Source organism: Oncorhynchus mykiss, chromosome 10, assembly GCF_013265735.2.
Source record: "Oncorhynchus mykiss isolate Arlee chromosome 10, USDA_OmykA_1.1, whole genome shotgun sequence".
NCBI lineage: Eukaryota > Metazoa > Chordata > Actinopteri > Salmoniformes > Salmonidae > Oncorhynchus > Oncorhynchus mykiss.
The window spans coordinates 13841264-13865574 of NC_048574.1; the positions used below are offsets into that span (position 1 = coordinate 13841264).

The 24311-nt window shown below is 40.4% G+C and overlaps 1 protein-coding gene across 4 annotated transcripts in view; it reads right to left on the minus strand.

Moving 5' to 3' along the window:
- LOC110533368 (janus kinase and microtubule-interacting protein 2) overlaps window positions 1-13297 on the minus strand; it is a 44067-nt gene extending 30770 nt beyond the window's left edge. For all 4 annotated transcript variants that reach the window (XM_036989723.1, XM_036989722.1, XM_036989725.1 and 1 more), the window contains exon 1: window positions 13165-13297. The gene's annotated coding sequence lies outside the window, so the exon portion shown is untranslated. The remainder of the gene's footprint in view (window positions 1-13164) is intronic.
- Window positions 13298-24311: the final 11014 nt, after the last annotated feature.

The following is a 24311-nucleotide window of genomic DNA, read 5'->3' on the forward strand; positions in this document are numbered from 1 at the left end:
ATAATGAAACATGTTCAATTTGGTTTAAATAATGCAAAAACAAAGTGTTGGAGAAGAAAGTAAAAGTGCAATATGTGCCATGTAAGAAAGCTAACGTTTACGTTCCTTGCTCAAAACATGAGAACATATGAAAGCTGGTGGTTCCTTTTAACATGAGTCTTCAATATTCCCAGGTAAGAAGTTTTAGGTTGTAGTTATTATAGGAATTATAGGACTATTTCTCTCTATACCATTTGTATTTCATTAACCTGTTGACTAGTGAATGTTCTTATAGGCTCTTTAGTATTGCCAGTGTAACAGTATAGCTTCCGTCCCTCTCTTCGCCGCTACCTGGGCTCGAACCAGGAACACATCGACAACAATCATCCTTGAAGCAGCGTTACCCATGCAGAGCAAGGAGAACAACCACTCCAAGTCTCAGAGCAAGTGACGTTTGAAACGCTATTAGCACGCACTCCGCTAACTAGCTAGCCATTTCACATCGGTTACACCAGCCTAATCTCGGGAGTTGATAGGCTTGAAGTCATAAACAGTGCAATGCTTGAAGCATTACGAAGAGCTGCTGGCAAAACGCACGAAAGTGCTGTTTGAATGAATGCTTACGAGCTTGCTGGTGCCTATGTAACAGTATAACTTTAGACCGTCCCCTCGCCCATACTCGGGCGCGAACCAGGGACCCTGTGCACACATTAACAACAGTCACCCACGAAGTATCTCTACCCATCGCTCCACAAAAGACTCTGCAAGGGGAATCACTACTTCAAGGTCTCAGAGCAAGTGACGTCACCGATTGAAACGCTATTTAGCGCGCACCACCGCTAACTAGCTAGTTCACATCCGTTACACCTACTATCACTCAGTCAGACTGCTCTATCAAATCATAGACTTAATTATAACATAATAACACACAGAAATACGAGCCTTAGTTCATTAATATGGTAGAATCCGGAAACTATCATTTCGAAAACAAAACGTTTATTCTTTCAGTGAAATACGGAACTGTTCCATATTTTATCTAACGGGTGGCAGTCCTAAGTCTAAATATTGCTGTTACATTGCACAACCTTCAATGTTATGTCATAATGAAGTAAAATTCTGCCAAATTAGTTTGCAATGAGCCAGGCGGCCCAAACTTTTGCATATACCCTGACTCAATGAACGAAAGAGAAGTGACACAATTTCACCTGGTTAATATTGCCTGCTAACCTTTCTTTTAGCTAAATATACAGGTTTAAAAATATATACTTCTGTGTATTGATTTTAAGAAAGGCATTGATGTTTATGGTTAGGTACACGTTGGAGCAACGACAGTCCTTTTTCGCGAATGCGCACCGCATCGATTATATTCAAAGCAGGACACGCTAGATAAACTAGTAATCTCATCAACCATGTGTAGTTATAACTAGTGATTATGATTGATTGATTGTTTTTTATAAGATAAGTTTAATGCTAGCTAGCAACTTACTTTGGCTTCTTACTGCATTCGCGTAACAGGCAGGCTCCTCGTGAGGCAAGTGGATAGAGCGTTGGACTAGTTAACCGTAAGGTTACAAGATTGAATCCCTGAGCTGACAATGGAAAAATCTGTTGTTCTGCCTATGAACAAGGCAGTTAAACCACCGTGAAGAAGTGAAGAAGTAAATTCAGAGCATTTGGCTCTTGGATCGTTTAGAGCGCACACTGGATGCTCTGGCCAAGGAGTAGGGTCGGTCCAAGGATTCTGACATCACAACGACAGTCAAGCACCCAAGATAACTGGCTAAAGTTGGCTAGCTTGCTATCTACTTCCAGATACAAATGAGAGAACATCTCACTCTGACCATTTTACTCACCCTAGCAGGGGTGGTTCGGCTGTTTTCATATTGTCTAGAGCGTTGGTGATTGTAACTGTGCTGCTGGCAAAGATTTAATTACGTTTTATTTGTCTTTCATTTTTTGCTCGTTTTTTTGCTGTTGAATATGACACCGGTCATATTCAATGGGTATTGCGTGATCGTAAATTAATCAGTAATTCTGTGCTCTGGCACACTAAGACAAAAATACTCTGAAATCAGAGTAGATAGCCAGAGTGAATTTAAGAACGCACCCATAGATTCATGGGCACTGTTTCTTCATAGCACTTCTGGATGAGGGCAGGAAAGCAATGGACATGAGTGATGAACAGGTTACTCACAGAGCATAGTGACACTGAATGGACCACTCCTATCTAACAAACTCATGATAGTGGAAAATCACAGAGAACTGGTCTCATTCAATACTGAAATGCAAAACTAACGCAATGACGCTCAACAAAATGGTATTGAAATGAATGCTGTCAGACACTACAATGTCCAATTGTACTGTGAAGGGCTGTCTGGCTTCAATGCCATCAGTGACACTCTTATACAAACTGCAGATTTAAATGTATTTAAAAAAATTTACATTTTGTATTTAACCTTTATTTAACTATATTTAACACATCAACATTTGTAACATTTGCATAATACACATTTAGTGTAATTAAATAACATGGTTTTGGTCACATCGACTGAATTGAAAACGATTTATAGGTTTTTAGGTAACAATCAATATCACAACAATGTGTAAAAATGTGTTAGCCTAAGGTAATCCACAATCAAACACTAAAAACTAAGGAAAGAGGATTTAAATCTTAGAGACCGTGTTTTGTGCTCGTCAAAAGCCTACTCGACTCTTGGGACTGGTCGTCTTTGAATCTGACAGATTCCTTCAGTGTTGCTGGTCATGTGGTGTTATGTGTTGTGATGATGGGGATGGTGGTCATGGTATGTCTGCTTGTGTTCGTTGGCGTGTACGCCTAAGAATGTGTGTGTGTTACATGGTGAACTGGTAATGGGAACAGTGGTGGTGGTGGTGGGAGTAGCATGAGGTTTGATCAGGGCTGTTCCTAAATGCTCTAAATCCCACAATACTCCTCTGGAGCTTGCACAAGTACCCCTTCGTGTCGTCACGCCAATTGAGATGTAAGGGCCAGGCTTGTCAGGCAGTGCCCAGAGGGCCTGCTGCTGTCTGTGATGCACCAGAAGACATGGAACATGGCTCAGGCAGACACTCCCCCCTTCACCCCGTCCAAATACCCTCGTCCTCCTTCTCACCATTCCTCAAAAAGCCCAATGAACCCATGCCAGGGGGTGGGGGGAGTGCTTGGGGGGAGTGCTTTCATGGCAGTCTGTGATAAGGAAAGGTCATTAGGATTGGACGGGAGGGTAAAGGGGTTAAATCCACTCAAAGGACCCTCAGATCACAGTAGCACAGGGCAACCAGGCCTTACTAAAAGATGTTGAGTGTCTGCCGTATCCTCGTCTGGAACCTCTCTAGAGGAATCAACACTTTGTGTTTACTAGAAATAGACACCGACACATCAAGCACCAATTCAATTTGATAAGCGCTGGTTTGAAGAATAGAATGGAATCTAATTTTATAAGAGCTATTAGAGCAGTTACCTCAAGTGCAGTTTTCGTAATTTTTGTGCAAAAATAGTTTTTTATCGTGATTAGTCTGAAATTGTTAAAAATTCACTGAAAACATGCAAAATAAATAATCTATACGGCTAAAAACAACAACGCGATGTCAAAACAAATTGACATTGAGGTTAAAGATAGTTTGCTTTACCTGATTTTGCTATCCATTAGTGATGTTGCTATCCATTAGTGATTTAGCTATCCATTAGTGATTTTGCTATCCATTAGTGATTTTGCTATCCATTAGTGATTTTGCTATCCATTAGTGATTTAGCTATCCATTAGTGATTTTGCTATCCATTAGTGATTTTGCTATCCATTAGTGATTTTGCTATCCATTAGTGATTTTGCTATCCATTAGTGATTTTGCTATCCATTAGTGATTTAGCTATCCATTAGTGATTTTGCTATCCAATAGTGATTTTGCTATCCATTAGTGATGTTGCTATCCATTAGTGATTTAGCTATCCATTAGTGATTTAGCTATCCATTAGTGATTTTGCTATCCATTAGTTATTTTGCTATCCATTAGTGATTTTGCTATCCATTAGTGATTTTGCTATCCATTAGTGATTTAGCTATCCATTAGTGATTTAGCTATCCATTAGTGATTTTGCTATCCATTATTGATTTTGCTATCCATTAGTGATTTTGCTATCCATTAGTGATTTTGGTATCCATTAGTGATTTTGCTATCCATTACTGATTTAGCTATCCTTTACTGATTCTCCTATCCATGACTGATTTTGCTATTCATTTTGCTATCCATTACTGATTTAGCTATCCTTTACTGATTCTCCTATCCATGACTGATTTTGCTATTCATTTTTCTATACATTACTGATTTTGCTATCCATTACTGATTTAGCTATCCATGACTGATTTTGCTATCCATGACTGATTTTGCTATCCATTACTGATTTAGCTATTTATTACTGATTTTGCTATCCATGACTGATTTTGCTATTTATTACTGATTTAGCAATCCATGACTGATTTTGCTATCCATGACTGATTTTGCTATCCATTACTGATTTAGCTATTTATTACTGATTTTGCTATCCATTACTGATTTAGCTATTTATTACTGATTTTGCTATCCATGACTGATTTTGCTATCCATGACTGATTTTGCTATCCATTACTGATTTAGCTATTTATTACTGATTTTGCTATCCATTACTGATTTTGCTATCCATTACTGATTTTTCTACCCATGACTGATTTTGCTATCCATTAGTGATTTTGCTATCCATTAGTGATTTAGCTATCCATTAGTGATTTTGCTTTCCATTGGTGATTTTGCTATCCATTAGTGATTTTGCTATCCAATAGTGATTTTGCTATCCATTAGTGATGTTGCTATCCATTAGTGATTTAGCTATCCATTAGTGATTTAGCTATCCATTAGTGATTTTGCTATCCATTAGTGATTTTGCTATCCATTAGTGATTTTGCTATCCATTACTGATTTAGCTATCCTTTACTGATTATCCTATCCATGACTGATTTTGCTATTAATTTTGCTATCCATTACTGATTTAGCTATCCTTTACTGATTCTCCTATCCATGACTGATTTTGCTATTCATTTTGCTATCCATTACTGATTTTGCTATCCATTACTTATTTTGCTATCCATTACTGATTTAGCTATCCTTTACTGATTATCCTATCCATGACTGATTTTGCTATTCATTTTGCTATCCATGACTGATTTTGCTATTCATTTTGCTATCCATGACTGATTTTGCTATTCATTTTGCTATCCATTACTTATTTTGCTATCCATTACTGATTTAGCTATTTATTACTGATTTTGCTATCCATTACTGATTTTGCTATCCATTACTTATTTTGCTATTCATTTTTCTATACATTACTGATTTTGCTATCCATTACTGATTTAGCTATCCATGACTGATTTTGCTATCCATGACTGATTTTGCTATCCATTACTGATTTAGCTATGTATTACTGATTTTGCTATCCATTACTGATTTTGCTATCCATGACTGATTTTGCTATCCATTTTTCTATACATTAATGATTTTGCTATACATTACTGATTTTGCTATCCATTTTGCTATCCATTACTGATTTGGCTATCCATTACTGATTTAGCTATTTATTACTGATTTTGCTATCCATTACTGATTTTGCTATCCATGACTGATTTTGCTATCCATTTTTCTATACATTAATGATTTTGCTATACATTACTGATTTTGCTATCCATTTTGCTATCCATTACTGATTTGGCTATCCATTACTGATTTAGCTATTTATTACTGATTTTGCTATCCATTACTGATTTTGCTATCCTTTACTGATTTTTCTATACATTACTGATTTTGCTATTTATTACTGATTTTTGCTATCCATTACTGATTTTGATATCCATTTTTCTATCCATGACTGATTTTGCTATATATTAGTGATTTTGCTATCCATTACTGATTTGGCTATCCATTACTGATTTTGCTATACATTACTGATTTTGCTATCCATTACTGATTTGGCTATCCATTACTGATTTTGCTATATATTACTTATTTTGCTATCCATTACTGATTTTGCTATCCATGACTGATTTTGCTATCCATTTTTCTATACATTAATGATTTTGCTATACATTACTGATTTTGCTATCCATTTTGCTATCCATTACTGATTTGGCTATCCATTACTGATTTAGCTATTTATTACTGATTTTGCTATCCATTACTGATTTTGCTATCCTTTACTGATTTTTCTATACATTACTGATTTTGCTATTTATTACTGATTTTTGCTATCCATTACTGATTTTGATATCCATTTTTCTATCCATGACTGATTTTGCTATATATTAGTGATTTTGCTATCCATTACTGATTTGGCTATCCATTACTGATTTTGCTATACATTACTGATTTTGCTATCCATTACTGATTTGGCTATCCATTACTGATTTTGCTATATATTACTTATTTTGCTATACATTACTGATTTTGCTATCCATTACTGATTTGGCTATCCCTTACTGATTTTGCTATCCATTACTGATTTTGCTATCCATTACTGATTTTGCTAACCATTATGTCAATATTCCTGTTGCTTTTTGTATAGTTTTTTTTTGTAAATTACAGCTCAATTTGAGCAAATTCTGAATTAATCATGATTAATCACAGCAATCCTGCAATTAACACGATAATTTGTTTTTATTGTTTGACAGGCAAATTGTATACAGTACTGCACAAAAGTCTACTTTGTTTAGGCCTACTTGGCAGATAGATGATAAAGTGACATCAATTCCTATTATGTCATTGTGGCAATGGTAGTGCTATTAGAGTGTTTTGTGTAACATCATTTGTTATTAGAGTGTTTTGTGTGACATAATTTGTTATTAGAGTGTTTTGTGTAACATAATTTGTTATTAGTGTTTTGTGTAACATAATTTGTTATTAGAGTGTTTTGTGTAACATAATTTGTTATTAGAGTGTTTTGTGTAACATAATTTGTTATTAGTGTTTTGTGTAACATTTGTTATTAGAGTGTTTTGTGTAACATAATTTGTTATTAGAGTGTTTTGTGTAACATAATTTGTTATTAGAGTGTTTTGTGTAACATAATTTGTTATTAGAGTGTTTTGTGTAACATAATTTGTTATTAGAGTGTTTTGTGTAACATAATTTGTTATTAGAGTGTTTTGTGTAACATAATTTGTTATTAGAGTGTTTTGTGTAACATCATTTGATATTAGAGTCTTTTGTTTAGCTGTGCTGTTTTGTTTGGATGACATCCAGGCTCTTAGGTAACAATACCGGGCTATGTATCAACAGGCAACATTGTGTAATCTACAGAAGGTCAGATATCACAGAAACCTTCAACAAACCAACTCAAACATAACAGCAAACCATCCCTCATATGAAACTGCCCATCCTTTGTAAAAAAAAATAACCCTTATGTCAAAACACAGAGTAAAAAAAAAAACTTGTAGTACACACACTGAGCAGGTACAGTATATCTTTCAGCCTGTCCACTGCTCCAAATGTACCCCCTTCCTCCTGTCCCTCTCTCCTTGCCTCCCAGTCCTCCTACCTCCCTCCCTGCCTCCCAGTACTCTTACTTCCCTCCCGCCCTCTCAGAACTTCTCCCTCTCTCCCTGTCTCCCAGCCCTCCTACCTCCTTCCTTCCTCCCTGCCTCCCAGTACTCTTACTTCCCTCCTGCCCTCTCAGTCCTTCTCCCTCTCTCCTTGTCTCCCAGCCCTCCTACCTCCTTCCTCCCTCCCTCCCTGCCTTACAAAGCCAGTTGTGTGGAGGATAGCCTTAATAAGTCATCTGGAAGGAGGAGTTATGGCATCAGAGTTATCTTGTTCTCACCAACACAACAATGAGCTGTACAGTACCGCTGTTAAATACGCCACAGTGGCAGGGCACTTCACTATGGATGAATTGAGGATGAGACATGATAATAAGGCCTAAACCTCAACTTGCCCTAGGTATCAAATACAATTGTACAAGATTTACTTTATGGTATTGGAAAATGACTGGAATGCTGAAGAGTAGATTATATATACTGCAATTGTCCTGTACTGCAAAGCTATTATTATTTCTTAGAATACACCTGTTGTCTCACCAACCTGAAGATATAATATAATAGCATTATTTGTCCCGTTAAAGTATTTGAATGATTACACGAAACAGTACTGGTCAGGTACATTTTCAGGTGAATCACTGTAGATGTTGAACATAATATAACGTTCCTAGAAGCCAATTTATATTTATTAATTTAAACTGAGTTCATCTTTCATACTTAATTAAAGAACAGTCATACATCATTACTTATTGTTGATATCATTTCAAGGGATTGATAGCAGTTCATATGACGTTGGTTCTGGAATTTAGCTGGCAAGAAGCTGTCTTTGGAAATTGCTAGTTAACTTCAATCAACTATTTAGTCAGCCTTTTTTTTGTTGCCAAGGTTATATTCAATGTTTTCCCTGCACCAGAGTCAAAATCAAGGCCACTGGCTTCAAATTGTACTGGGGGATTGGACGTTCAACATTATTTTCAGTGGACCTCATGGAAATCAATCTATATAGTTGTTAATCCATAAATATTCCCCATGGACTGGTCCATGCTGTGACCAAGACCTGGCACATGTTGGGATGATGGTGGGTACTACTACAGCCCATGCACTAGCAGACTACAACTGGACACAGCTGTCGCTCCTGTTACACTACACTATACGTGAGCACTAATGCGGTATTAACCCAGAAACTGCCCATGTTAGAGGGATGCTGCAGTAGACTGCAATCGGCCAGAACCAGGGGCGGGGTTACATTAAGCTGTAGGCTACATATAAATCTGATTATTGACCCGTTCCACATTTGGTGCTGGGACATAATCCAAAGGCGTTTTTTTCATATACATGGAGTTTGTCCCAATTATTTATCCTTCCTCGCAAAGTGTGCACTTGTTCACATTTCATCTCTGACTTCAAAGGAATGACTGGTAAAATAAATATGGTGGAAACTCCCAGTTGCCCATGCCTCCACCAAACCAATGTTTTTAGATTTGTGGAAAGAAGTGAATGAGTGCACACTTCAGGAGAAATGAGATATTATTGGGACACACAGTATAACTCTTATACATTGAGTGTACAAAACAGTAGGAACACCTTCCTAATATTGAGTTGCACCCTCTTTTTCACTCAGAACAGCCTCAATTCGCTGGAGAATGGACTCTACAAGGTGTTGAAAGCATTCCACAGGGATGCTGGCCCATGTTGACTCCAATGCTTCCCACAGTAGGTAATGCTTCCCCAAGGCTAATGGACACTGAGAAAGTGGAGAAGGCAGTGAGGTTCCCGAGACCAGAGTGGCCCGTTTCCCAGCCGCTCTGATGCATGGATTCCTATGATGTTGAAGTAGAGGGGTCATACAAAGCACACTGGCATCATGGCCCACTTTATAGTCTCCACGGAGACATCAAACTTGTGTTGCTACCGGATTCTCCAGACGCTGCTTAGCCGCTGCCCGCCAATCATAAATAAAGATGTTCTGTGATAGCATGCCCTTTTACTGATTTCCATCTCTAGTGGAAATTATTGCCAGTGTGTTACATTGTGTTGGGTACTAATGTAATGTTTGTTTATGGTAGATTTCTAAGCACCAATGCTGTTTGGTGCCACTTCATTTGTGGCAATAATTAGTAAATGCTACTGCTAGCCTCAGGACTACCGTTTAGCAAATTGCTACAAATGTCTTTCTGTCTATTCGCAAGGCTTTGGCACCAATTTCATCTTCCGCTCAAAACAAATAAAATGACTTTATTGCCATTCTGGCAGAAACAACGACAAGTAATAAAAAGAGATACATGCTACATAGTCCATACATCATATTAATGTAACCAAGCTATTCACATACAATTCATATCATACAACATATTCAATTCCAGCTTGTTTTGCAAGTCTCGCTGTATTTGCCAATGCATAACTTTTTCAGATTGCATGCTGCTGGAATGTAATACACTCCTAATGCCAGGCCTCGACAGCTCGGATTTTGGTTTGCTCCAAATTGCCCGTCGTGCTATGCCCATGTAATTTCCAGACAGGGAGGGAATACAACATTTTGCGTCACATTTCTTAAGAGAATCAGGGTTATGCAATCTTTGCAGATGGTGCAGTTGGGCCACTTCTGCATCCCAAATGGCACTGGCATCCTATTCCCCATGAGCCCTGGTCAAAAGTAGTGCACTTTATAGGGAATATGGTGCCTTTTGGGATGCGGCCTCTGATTCCAGTGCTGGCTATGCCAGAGGACCTGGGGTTTAATCACTCTGCATGGCAGTGAACGTTATCCTTCCTGACTGTACATAGATCTTTCTATTTACCTTTTCTTTTGTGTTATTGACTACATTTGTTTATGTGTAACTCTGTGTTGTTGTTTTTGTCGCACTGCTATGCTTTATCTTGGCCAGGTTGCAGTTGTAAATGAGAACTTGTTCTCAACTGGCCTACCTGGTTAAATAAAGGTGAAATAAAAAAAAAATAATAATAAAGAGCAAAAACCAAGCCATTAGGTCGAAGGAATTGTGTCTAGGCACAATCCCCATCATGGTGTGGGGATGTTTTTCAATGGCAGGGACTGGGAGACTAGTCAAGATCAAGAGAAAGATGAACAGTGCAAAGTACAGAGCGATCCTTGATGAAAACCTGCTCCAGAGCGCTCAGGACCTCAGACTGGGGCAAAGTTTCACCTCCAACAGGAGAACGACCCTAAGCACACAGCCAAGACAATGCAGGCTTGAGGAAAAGCCTCTGAATGTCCTTGAGTGGCCCAGCCAGAGCCCGGACTTGAACCCAATCGAACATCTCTGGAGAGACCTGAAAATAGCTCTGTCGCAACGCTCCCCATTCAACCTGACAGAGCTTGAGAGGATCTGCAGAGAAGAATGGGAGAAACTCCCCAAACACAGGTGTGCCAAGCTTGTAGCGTCATACCCAAGAAGACTTGAGGCTGTAATCGCTGCCAAAGGTGCTTCAACAAAGTACTGAGTAAAGGGTCTGAATACTTACAGTACCAGTCAAAAGTTTGGACAGACCTACCCATTCCAGGGTTTTTCTTTATTTTTGCTATTTTCTACATTGTAGAATAATAGTGAAGACATCACAACTATGAAATAATACATATGGAATCATGTAGTAACCAAAAAAGTGTTAAACAAATCTAAATATATTTTAGATTTTAGATTCTTCAAAGTATCCACCCTTTGCCTTGATGACAGCTTTGCACACTCTTGGCATTCTCTCAACCAGCTTCATGAGGTAGTCACCTGGAATGCATTTCAATTAACAGGTGTGCCTTGTTAAAAGTTAATTTGACAAATTACCAAAGTATTTGACAGTCAGAAAACCAAAGCTTTTAGTTGTTTTAACTTCCCAAAGTTTGTAACCTGGATGCCTTAATATTTTAAATTCTAAAAACTACATTGACAATTACACATTTCAGAACTGAGTAAGTCCTTGAAATGATATAATAGAGATTTCATTATGCTCCCCTCTCTCTCTTGCTCATGTTTTAGCTTTTACACCAGTTTCAAAACTGGCAGTGAACTCAGCAACCAACCAACAGACCACTTTAACTACAACTAAATTCTCGCTAACGGTTACAGAAACACTTTGCTTTTTACATTTGGTTGTTCATCTATCTTCATTGAGTGCACTAACTGAACTCTGGAGAAAATTGTATGCTAAATTACCAAAATGTAAATGTAAAAAATGTATGGTTGTAACACATGATATTATTCCAATGAGTTTCACCCCCAAAATAAATTGAAATCATCTGAATTTGACATTTTCAGTTGCTTTAGTTTGTTTGACTTCTTGGTTGTGAATTTCTTGAGTTGAGTAACCATGTAGATCTTAGCTGATTCAACTTGATTTCATAAGTTAAGACAATTTGATATGTTGTAGTTATCTAAAGCGATTTTTTTGTCAACACAACTGATATGTTGCTTCAGTTGATCTGATTTTATTGTTGTGAATTTCTAAGTTGAGAAAACACATCGTTTTTTGCTAAATCAACTTGATTTAATATGTTTTGACATTTTGAGTGAGTTGAAGTCAATTCAACTTAAAACATTTTGTTAACTCAACAAATTTAGTTGACATGGGCAAGTAAAATGACTGATTTTGACCGAATCTCAATAAATGTTTTAAAGTGCAGGCAATGGCATCTAACATTTAATACCAGCACCCCTCTGGTTGAAAGTTCACTTCCCAATAACCCAATTGATGGTTTGTAATACATCTAGGCCTCCATGCATGCCCTCTGGTAGGCCTACCATGTCATTTGGTGTGTTGTGTGTAAATAGTGGACACAGTTACTATAAACGTCTTCAATCAGATTAGAGAAATAAGCAAGACAAATGTTTGGTTTCAGTTTTGCTGTTAGATGGTGTTTTTTTATTGTAACTAATTGTTCTTATGGCTATTATACACTATGTTAACACTATGTTGAATATGGGCCTATGTGCTGGCCTATGAATATCAAACACAACAATAAGCATACCAGATGGCCCGGGACAGGTAAATGATGGCGACAACAGCACTAACAGTTAGCACTATGCTATTGCTAGTGAAAAATAGCAATTCACAGCTGGTTTTTCAACAACCGATGAGAATTTATCTAACATATGTCCATTGGCAGATATCAGTTACAGTAGCTAACAGAAAGACAGGTGTTGCCAACGCATCGTCTATATTCATCTTTTAAAATGGCCCTGACCATAACATGCCAGCCAGCAGCAATTTCCTCGTAATATTTGAAGGGCTGTATCTGTATGCGTCCTAATGCACAGGCCAAGATTGTTACTTCCCGACCATACAGTTCCTTCCGACCGTCACAAACCTCAGTGCTTCCGACAGATACGTTTAAATACTTAACAATTATTCAATACATTCATTGTGAAAAGCACAAGATGACATATGCCTAATAATACATTGACGCAATGCAATGTCCTGACATACGCTTGACGATTACGACAGTAATAACACAAACATGACGCTTGCTCTTCCTGAGGATTCCCATCAACCTGCTGTAAAAACATATCTCTCTCCTATCGCTCTCTCTTATTTATAGCTGGTCCAACATTTAAAATAACAACTTAACATTTCAATAGAAACCAAGCGTTCTTACCGTGTAATTAATCTCCACAATGTATTAAGGCCTAAGGTTTTTATACCCGTCTCCATGGCCCTTGGTTTTTCCTCTGCTGCTGATCAGCATCAGCAGCCTTACAATGAATCGAGAGCGATGATGCTACGAGACCCCGCCCTCCTTCCCGTGCAGCGAGAACGAGCTCACGGACTTCAGCACCCGGGAACTGCAGTGTCTGTAACTCCACCATTTCTAAACCCCCGTTCTGTGGGTTACTTGCCATACCCGAAGAGGAAGCTTGTACGCAAGATATACACGGACTTAGTCTCAGTTTTTTTCTTCTTTACCTCCTCTCTATCCCCCGTTCACGGAAACGATGTCAACCGCTCATAGACAAAAGGATGACAAGCAGCCAGAAGCCCTTTCGTCGCAGTGGAGTCGGCCATCACTGTCGCTTTCAGATAGGGCGTTAGGCAAATAAACAATATAAATGGCAAGGCTAGGCCATTTATTGAGGATGAAGACACAGCCTTCCGTTCACTACATAGATAGCCTAATAGGCCTGCTTGGCCATACAATATAAATATCCCACCTACCTGTAAAATATAATATGCTAAAAGTGGCTCAAAGTTACTTTTAAAAAAATGTAACAACATAAATCAGTCAGTGTCAGAGTTACATGTCGATGCCCAACTGGCTACACACTGGTTGAGTCCAAGTTGTTTCCACGTCATTGTTGAACCAAGGTGGAACAGACATTGAATTGAAGTCTGTGCCCAGTGGGTGGTATGCTGCTATTCTGCTAAAAACCTAACATTCTGGGAACATGTGAGAGTTTCCCCCTACAACGATGAACTAAATATGACATTGATTTAGTAATGATTCACAAGAAGTCATGATGGGTTATGTAGCCTAGTCAAGACACAGATGTAGCCTACTGTACTGTATGCTCCTCAACATCCCACTGGGCACAGACATCAATTCAACGTCTATTCCACGTTGGTTCAGTTATTTAATTCAAAATTCAACAGGCAGTCGCACATTTGAGCTATCTTTTTTTGCAGGTGCATGGTAACAGTTGAATAAAATGAGAGAAAAAAGGAACCAGCACACTGGTCACTGCTTTTCAAGCTCTGACGAAGGCCGTGACGCCGATACGTAAACCTTATTAAAGAGCAGTGATACTATCAAGAGCAGTGTGCTGGTTCCTTCTTTTTTGTCATTTTATTCAGTTATTTAATTAAAATGATGTGTAAACAACATTGAAAAATGTAAATATGTCCAAAAAATGTAAACATAGTAAAGCACTGTCAATACCACCAATCAGTATCTGTAATAATGAGGATATGGGTTTATTCATCAGTGACTGTAACACTACAGAGGGAGAGTTCAACAGACCCCCAATGACAACGGACTGCCACCCCATGGCAGCTTTCTGAACAGCTGATAGTCCACTCCAATTAGGCTGCAGGAAATCTGAAATCTCACATATTACCAGTGCTTGACTTGGGATGAAAGAGGCACAGGAGTCTTTTTTCAAGTCAGTCCATTGGACTATGTTCACAGCAAATCCCAAATGACATTATGCTATAGAGACTTCTTATTATTCACTGTTAATGGTTCATACACATTTTGACAGATGGAATTTCATGACTTTTCCATGACTTTTAAACAAATTTCCATTACCAATAATTGGTGGTGTCTCTATGTAGCCTACATGAAAATGCCCAGATAAATGTGGTATTGATGCGAGAAGGCTGCTGGTCTACTATCTCCTGCCATTGTGCCCTTGATCAAGGCACTTAACCCCCTACAAAGTAAAATAACTGCACTGTTAGGCTACTGCATAAAACACGTGGTCAATCCTCCATCTGGAGAGCTACTGGGAGTGCAGGCTTTTGATCCAACCCTGAAAGGCCTATCAAGGTCCTGCTGAGCAGCTACTGTTTAGGCTATAATGTTGTGTGTATGAGCGGGAACCCAATTACAAATATTGGGTTCTATGTGCATGTATATAGCCTACTATAATTTATATTCCCTGCGTTATAGACAGGATACCCCTCCCCCATCTTTATGTTTTTATTTCCTTTGCCATTTTTCTTTTGTTGGGTTACAGGTACAATTTTCATGACAATTTACACACTTAGTTTATACTCTTCCCTTTTATTTTTTTTGTCCTGCATCAAATAAGTGTCTTCATTTGCTTTAATTAATTCTTAATTATAATTATTTTCAATTTACATTGTGGATGTTGCTGCAAGGGCCTTTGCCTCCTATGATAAGTGAATAAACAAACACAAGATTCAATGTACAAATGCATATATTATATCAAGAAGAGACAAAAAAAAAGAGCAAATGGAACACATAAATGTGATGATGTGAAACAATGTTACAAATCAAACAACTGAACCCACCATGCAAGTGATCCATAAACTGATTCCCACCCTGGTGCAAAAGTTTGTGGGTTTCTTGGGGTTTGGAGTGGATTTCCGGGACTGCAGCTTCATACAGTGCCTTCACAGCCCTTGACTTTTTCCACATTCAGTTGTGTTAAAGCCTGAATTTAAAATTGCTTAAATACAGTGCCTTGCGAAAGTATTCGGCCCCCTTGAACTTTGCGACCTTTTGCCACATTTCAGGCTTCAAACATAAAGATATAAAACTGTATTTTTGTGTGAAGAATCAACAACAAGTGGGACACAATCATGAAGTGGAACAACATTTATTGGATATTTCAAACTTTTTTAACAAATCAAAAACTGAAAAATTGGGCGTGCAAAATTATTCAACCCCTTTACTTTCAGTGCAGCAAACTCTCTCCAGAAGTTCAGTGAGGATCTCTGAATGATCCAATGTTGACCTAAATGACTAATGATGATAAATACAATCCACCTGTGTGTAATCAAGTCTCCGTATAAATGCACCTGCACTGTGATAGTCTCAGAGGTCCGTCAAAAGCGCTGAGAGCATCATGAAGAACAAGGAACACACCAGGCAGGTCCGAGATACTGTTGTGAAGAAGTTTAAAGCCGGATTTGGATACAAAAATATTTCCCAAGCTTTAAACATCCCAAGGAGCACTGTGCAAGCGATAATATTGAAATGGAAGGAGTATCAGACCACTGCAAATCTACCAAGACCTGGCCGTCCCTCTAAACTTTCAGCTCATACAAGGAGAAGACTGATCAGAGATGCAGCAAAGAGGCCCATGATCACTCTGGATGAACTGCAGAGATCTACAGCTGAGGTGGGAGACTGTCCATAGGACAACAATCAGTCGTATATTGCACAAATCTGGCCTTTACGGAGGGGTGGCAAGAAGAAAGCCATTTCTTAAAGATATCCATAAAAAGTGTCGTTTAAAGTTTGCCACAAGCCACCTGGGAGACACACCAAACATGTGGAAGAAGGTGCTCTGGTCAGATGAAACCAAAATTGAACTTTTTGGCAACAATGCAAAACGTTATGTTTGGCATAAAAGCAACACAGCTGAACACACCATCCCCACTGTCAAACATGGTGGTGGCAGCATCATGGTTTGGGCCTGCTTTTCTTCAGCAGGGACAGGGAAGATGGTTAAAATTGATGGGAAGATGGATGGAGACAAATACAGGACCATTCTGGAAGAAAACCTGATGGAGTCTGCAAAAGACCTGAGACTGGGACGGAGATTTGTCTTCCAACAAGACAATGATCCAAAACATAAAGCAAAATCTACAATGGAATGGTTCAAAAATAAACACATCCAGGTGTTAGAATGGCCAAGTCAAAGTCCAGACCTGAATCCAATCGAGAATCTGTGGAAAGAACTGAAAACTGCTGTTCACAAATGCTCTCCATCCAACCTCACTGAGCTCGAGCTGTTTTGCAAGGAGGAATGGGAAAAAATGTCAGTCTCTCGATGTGCAAAACTGATAGAGACATACCCCAAGCGACTTACAGATGTAATCGCAGCAAAAGGTGGCGCTACAAAGTATTAACTTAAGGGGGCTGAATAATTTTGCACGCCCAATTTTTCAGTTTTTGATTTGTTAAAAAAGTTTGAAATATCCAATAAATGTTGTTCCACTTCATGATTGTGTCCCACTTGTTGTTGATTCTTCACAAAAAAATACAGTTTTATATCTTTATGTTTGAAGTCTGAAATGTGGCAAAAGGTCGCAAAGTTCAAGGGGGCCGAATACTTTCGCAAGGCACTGTAGAGAATTTGTTTCACTGGCCTCCACACAATACCCCATAATGTCAAAGTGGAATTATGTTTTTCAAAATTTTTACCAATGAATAAAAAATTAAATATCTTCAGTCAATAAGTATTCAACCCCTTTGTTATGGCAAGCCTGAATATGTTCAGGTGTAAAAATGTGCTTAACAAGTCATATTAAGTTGCCTTGGCTCACTCTGTGTGCACTAATAGTGTTAGATAACATATTTGTTTAATGACTACCTCATCTCTGTACGCCACACATACAATTATCTGTAAGGTCCCTCAGTCGAGCAGTGAATTTAAAAACAGATCCACCATAAAGACCAGGGAGGTTTTCCAATGCCTCGCAAAGAAGGGCACCTATTGGTAGATGGGTAAAAAAAAAAAAACAGACATTGAATATCTCTTTTCGCATGGTGAAGATATTAATAACACTTTGGATAGTGTATCAATTCACCCAGTTGTCAGTGACTTCTGTCGATGTCAATGCCTCTCCTTGTTCGGGCAGTAGACGTCACCGGTCTTCTTGCCATCATTGATCCATTTTCCATTGGTTTTGTCTTGTCTTCCTACACACATGGTTCCAATCCCATTCATTGCCTGTTATGTATTTAACCCTCTGTTTCCCCTCATGTCTTTGTCAGAGATTGTTTGTTATTATTTTTGTGTTTGTATTGGTGCGCGTGAGGTCCTCGTACCCACTTTGTTTTGTGTATTTTTTCATGGTTTTGGAGTTATGTTTTTACATCATTAAACTACTCTATTTTACCAAGATAAATTATCCTGCGCCTGACATCCTTGCCACCTATACACACACCTATGACAAAGATACAGGTGTCCTTCCTAACTCAGTTGCCGGAGAGGAAGGAAACAACTCAGGGATTTCACCATGACACCAATGGTGACTTTAAAACAACTACAGAGTTGTGGACAAACTCTTTACAGACGGACAGCTCTTCCGAGACAGCTCCAAAACACCATGGCTGTACTAAATTATACGGGGACGTCAGGTTACAGAAAAAGATTATGGGGACGTTAAAAATATCTGAACATTAATAATTTGAAATGCCCACACGCACACACAATTACACTGGGGCTCTTCCATGCCGTCCCTAGGAGGGGTGCGTCACTTGAGTGGGTTGAGTCCCTGACGTGATCTTCCTGTCCGGGTTGGCGCCCCCCCTTGATCTTTGTGAGATCTTTGTGGGCTATACTCGGCCTTGTCTCAGGATGGTAATTTGGTGGTTGAAGATATCACTCTAGTGGTGTGGGGGCTTTGCTTTGGCAAAGTGGGTGAGGTTATATCCTGCCTGTTTGGTCCTGTCCGGGGGTATCGTCCGACAGGGCCACAGTGTCTCCCGACCCCTCCTGTCTCAGCCTCCAGTATTTATGCTGCAGTAGTTTATGTGTCGGGGGGCTAGGGTCAGTCTGTTATATCTGGAGTATTTATCCTGTCTTATCCAGTGTCCTGTGTGAATGTAAGTATGCTCTCTACTTCTCTCTCTCTTTCTCTCTTTCTTTCTCTCGGAGGATCTGAGGCCTAGGACCATGCCTCAGGACTACCTGGCATGATGACTCCTTGCTGTCCCCAGTCCACCTGGCCGTGCTGCTGCTCCATTTTCAACTGTTCTGCCTGTGACTATGGAACCCTGACCTGTTCACCGGACGTGCTAACTGTCCCAGACCTGCTGTTTTCAACTCTCTAGAGACAGCAGGAGCGGTAGAGATACTCTGAATGATCGGCTATGAAAAGCCAACTGACATTTACTCCTGAGGTGCTGACCTGTTGCACCCTCGACAACAACTGTGATTATTATTATTTGACCCTGCTGGTCATTTATGAACATTTGAACATCTTGACCATGTTCTGTTATCTCCACCCGGTACAGCCAGAAGAGGACTGGCCACCCCTCATAGCCTGATTCCTCTCTAGGTTACTTCCTAGGTTCTGGCCTTTCTAGGGAGTTTTTCCTAGCCACCATGCTTCTACACCTGCATTGCTTGCTGTTTGGGGTTTTAGGCTGGGTTTCTGTACAGCACTTTGTGACATCAGCTGATGTAAGAATGGCTTTATAAATACATTTGATTGATTGATTGATTGATTGGTATCAGCAACATACACTACATGACCAAAAGTATGTGGACATCTTAGCTAATGTCAAAGTCAATATAGCTTATAGAATGAACACCTTAATAAACCTGCTACAATCAGTACAGTGTAAGGGCAGCAAGCAGCTTAGCAGTTACACTGGCAGGTCTCGGTGGCAATAAATTAATAAAAACAAAAGCTTACCAGTGTAGCGTTCATTTCCCTTCACTTGAACTAAGGGGCCTAGCTTGAACCATGAAAAACAGCCCCCAGACTATTATTCCTCCTCCACCAAACTTTACAGTTGGCACTATGCATTAGGGCAGGTAGCGTTCTCCTGGCATTGGCCAAACCCAGATTCGTCCATCGTACTGCCAGATGGTGAAGTGTGATTCATCACTCGAGTTTCCACTGCTCCAGAGTCCAATGACGACGTGCTTTACACCACACCACACAATGCTTGGCATTGCCAGCAGCATACCACCCTGCGTACCACTGCTGGCTTGCTTCTGAAGCTAAGCAGGGTTGGTCCTGGTCAGTCCTTGGATGGGAGACCAGATGCTGCTGGAAGTGGTGTTGGAGGCCCAGTAGGAGGCACTCTTTCCACTGGTCTAAAAAACATATCCCAATGCCCCAGGGCAGTGATTGGGGACACTGCCCTGTGTAGGGTGCCGTCTCTCGGATGGGACGTTTAACGGGTGTCCTGACTCTCTGAGGTCATTAAAGATCCCATGGCACTTATCGTAAGAGTAGGGGTGTTAACCCCGGTGTCCTGGCTAAATTCCCAATCTGACCCTCAAACCATCACGGTCACCTAATAATCCCCAGTTTACAATTGGCTCATTCATCCCCCTCCTCTCCCCTGTAACTATTCCCCAGGTCGTTGCTGCAAATGAGAATGTGTTCTCAGTCAACTTACCTGGTAAAATAACGGATAAATAAAAAATAAAAATAAAAATTGTGCATGGTGATCTTAGGCTTGTGGGCAGTTGCTCGGTCATGGAAACCCATTTCATGAAGCTCCCGACAAACAGTTATTGTGCTGACATTGCTTCCAGAGGAAGTTTGGAACTCTGTACTGAGTGTTCAATGACATTCTCTGTAGACTCTCTGCTAATAGCCTGTGAGCAGGGGCTTTAGGGTTTGTCCTTACTTGACCAATGGGACCTATTCCTCCCTCCCCCAGCAAACAGGAAGAACCCCGCGGGACCTTAACCCAACTCTACCAGATGCAGACCAGACATGGAGACAACTGTCTAATATTTTGTACTTGTCTCATTGGATGGAAACATGGTACCAAAACCAGTACATGTATTGTCTCTACATTCTCACTAACATGGATGTAAAGACATTTGTGCATAACATTTGAGAGAAATAAGCTTTTTGTGCGTATAGACCATTTCTGGGATCTTTTAATTCAGCTCATGAAACATGGGACCAACACATTACATGTTGTGTTTATATTTTTGTTAAAATGATTACTAAGTAAACTACATCAGGCCTACATTTTTAAAAATACATGTTTTATTAAATGCTCCACACATTACTGTGAGTAGCCATAGCAACTGCTCCATTTCAAATAAAATAAAATCTAAGTGTATTTGTCACCTGCACCGAATACAACATGTGTAGACCTTACAGTGGTGACATGCTTACTTACAGGCTCTAACCAATAGTGCAAAAAAGGTATTAGGTCAACAATAGGTAGGTAAAGAAATAAAACAACAGTAAAAAGACAGGCTATATACAGTAGCGAGGCTATAAAAGTAGGGAGGCTACATACAGACACCGGTTAGTCAAGCTGATTGAGGTAGTATGTACATGTAGATATGGTTAAAGTGACTATGCATATATGATGAACAGAGAGTAGCAGTAGTGTAAAAGAGAGGTTGTCAGGTGGTGGGTGGCGGGACGCAATGCAGACAGCACGGTTAGCCAATATGCGGGAGCACTGGTTGGTCGACACAATTGAGGTAGTATGTACATGAATGTATAGTTAAAGTGACTATGCATATATGATAAACAGAGAGTAGCAGAAGTGTAAAAAGAGGGGTTGGGGGAGCACACAATGCAAATAGTCCGGGTAGCCATTTGATTACCTGTTCAGGAGTCTTATGGTTTGGGGGTAAAAACTGTTGAGAAGCCCTTTTGTCCTAGACTTGGCACTCCGGTACCGCTTGCCATGCGGTAGCAGAGAGAACAGTCTGCGGCTGGGGTCTTTGACAGTTTTTAGGGCCTTCCTCTGACACCGCCTGCTGTAGAGGTCCAGGATGGCAGTCGGCTTAGCCCCAGTGATGTACTGGGCCGTACGCTCTACCCTCTGTAGTGCCTTGCGGTCGGAGGCCAAGCAATTGCCGTACCAGGCAGTGATGCAACCAGTCAGGATGCTCTCGATGTTGCAGCTGTAGAACCTTTTGAGGATCTCAGGACCTATGCCACATCTTTTTAGTTTCCTGAGGGGGAATAGGCTTTGTCATGCCCTCTTCACGACTGTATTGATGTGCTTGGACCATTCTAGTTTGTTGTTGATGTGGACACCAAGGAACTTGAAGCTCTCAACCTGCTCCACTACAGCCCCTGTAGTCCACAATCATCTCCTTAGTCTTGGTTACGTTGAGGGATAAGTTGTTATTCTGGCACTACCCGGCCAGGTCTCTGACCTCCTCCCTATAGGCTGTCTCGTCGTTGTCGGTGTTGTGTCTGCAAACATAATGATGGTGTTGGAGTCGTGCCTGTCCATGCAGTTGTGGGTGAACAGGGAGTACAGGAGGAGACTGAGCACGCACCCCTGGGGAGCTCCAGTGTTGAGGATCAGTGTGGCAGATATGTTGCTATCTATCCTCAGCACCTGAGGGCAGCCCGTCAGGAAGTCCAGGATTCAGTTGCAGAGGGAGGTGTTTAGTCCCAGGATCCTTAGCTTAGTGATGAGCTTTGAGGTTACTATGGTGTTGAGCGCTGAGCTGTAGTCAATGAAGAGCATTCTCACATAAGTGTTCCTTTTGTCCAGGTGGGAAAGGGCAGTGTGGAGTGCAATGGAGATTGCATCATCTGTGGATCTGTTTGGGCGGTATGCAAATTGGAGTGAGTCTAGGGTTTCTGGGATAATGGTGTTGATGTGAGCCATTACCAACCTTTCAAAGCACTTCATGGCTACGGACGTGAGTGCTACGGGTCTGTAGTCATTTAGGCAGGTTGCCTTTGTGTTCTTGGGCACAGGAACTATGGTGGTCTGCTTGAAACATGTTGGTATTACAGACTCAATCATGTTCAACTCATGTTGAAAATGTCAATGAAGACACCTGCCAGTTGGTCAGCACATGCCCGGAGCACACGTCCTGGTAATCCGTCTGGCACCGCAGCCTTGTGTATGTTGACCTGTTTAAAGGTCTTACTCACGTCGGCTATGGAGGGCGTGATCACACAGTCATCCGGAACAGCTGATGCTCTCATGCATGCCTCAGTGTTGCTTGCCTCGAAGCGAGCATCGAAGTGATTTAGCTCGTCTGGTAGGCTCGTGCCACTGGGCAGCTCGCGGCTGTGCTTCCCTTTGTAGTCTGTAATAGTTTCCAAGCCCTGCCACATAAGATGAGTGTCAGAGCCGGTGTAGTATGATTCAATCTTAGCCCTGTATTAACACTTTGCCTGTTTGATGGTTCGTCGCAGGGCATAGCAGGATTTCTTTTAAGCTTCCGGGTTAGAGTCCCGCACCTTGAAAGCGGCAGTTCTACCCTTTAGCTCAGTGCGAATGTTGCCTGTAATCCATGGCTTCTGGTTGGGGTATGTACATACAGTCACTGTGGAGACGACGTCCTTGATGCACTTATTGATAAAGCCAGTGATTGATGTAGTGTACTCCTCAATGCCATCAGAAGAATCCCGGAACATGTTCCAGTCTGTGATAGCAAAACAGTTCTGTAGTTTAGCATCTGCTTCATCTGACCACTTTTTTTATAGACCGAGTCACTGGTGCTTCCTGCTTTAATTTTTGCTTGTAAGCATGAATCAGGAGGATAGAGTTGTGGTCGGATTTACCAAATGGAGGTTAAGGGAGAGCTTTGTACGCATCTCTGTGTGTGGAGTACAGGCGATCTAGAATTATTTTGGTAGAACTGATTTAAGTTTCCCTGCATTAAAGTCACCAGCCACTAGGAGCGCCACCTCTGGGTGAGTGATTTTCAGTTTGCTTATTTCCTAGTGCCGCATTTGGCTGCTCCATTTGGCTGCATTTGCTCCATTTGGCTGCGCCAAGAGACTGTTGCCTATACAGTGTACACACGGCTGATAAGATTTTGGCAATGAAGGCAGTCCTTCTATTTACCCAGAGTCTGATGACATAGACATATATAATTGTGCATTGTGCATAATTGTGCATATCTCTGCTTGCATCTTAGGTAAGTGACTGGAGTGAGACACGCCGAGAGTGAGCCGGGGGAGGGGGGAAATTAAGATTTTTTTTTTTATGACTATGTTAAGCCTACAATTTTTTAATTAAATGCTCCACACATTACATATTTCTCGTCCTTTCTGGTCCTGCATCTTTTGCATATTCTGACCTATGGAAAATAGTACAACAATGACATTAAGATGCGTGATGCAAGCCTTTTGTTTTGATGACAAAACAAAGTAGCCTTCAGACCTGTGGAAGTCTTGTCTTTCAGGGTCCAGCTCCAACTGACAGGTTGAATACCATGTGCCTTTGTTTTTGTTGTTGTTGAAGGGGTAAGGGGGTGGGCTCTAGATGATTCTATCAACCAATCAGACCTGTATGTAAATGTATTCAAATTTATATCACCACGCCAACATAGTCGGACTGAACATTTCAGTGGTCCAAGGAGGCTCACTGAGATTTAGTAGACAAAGTGATGATTGAAAAATAAAATGAAAAGGACTGAA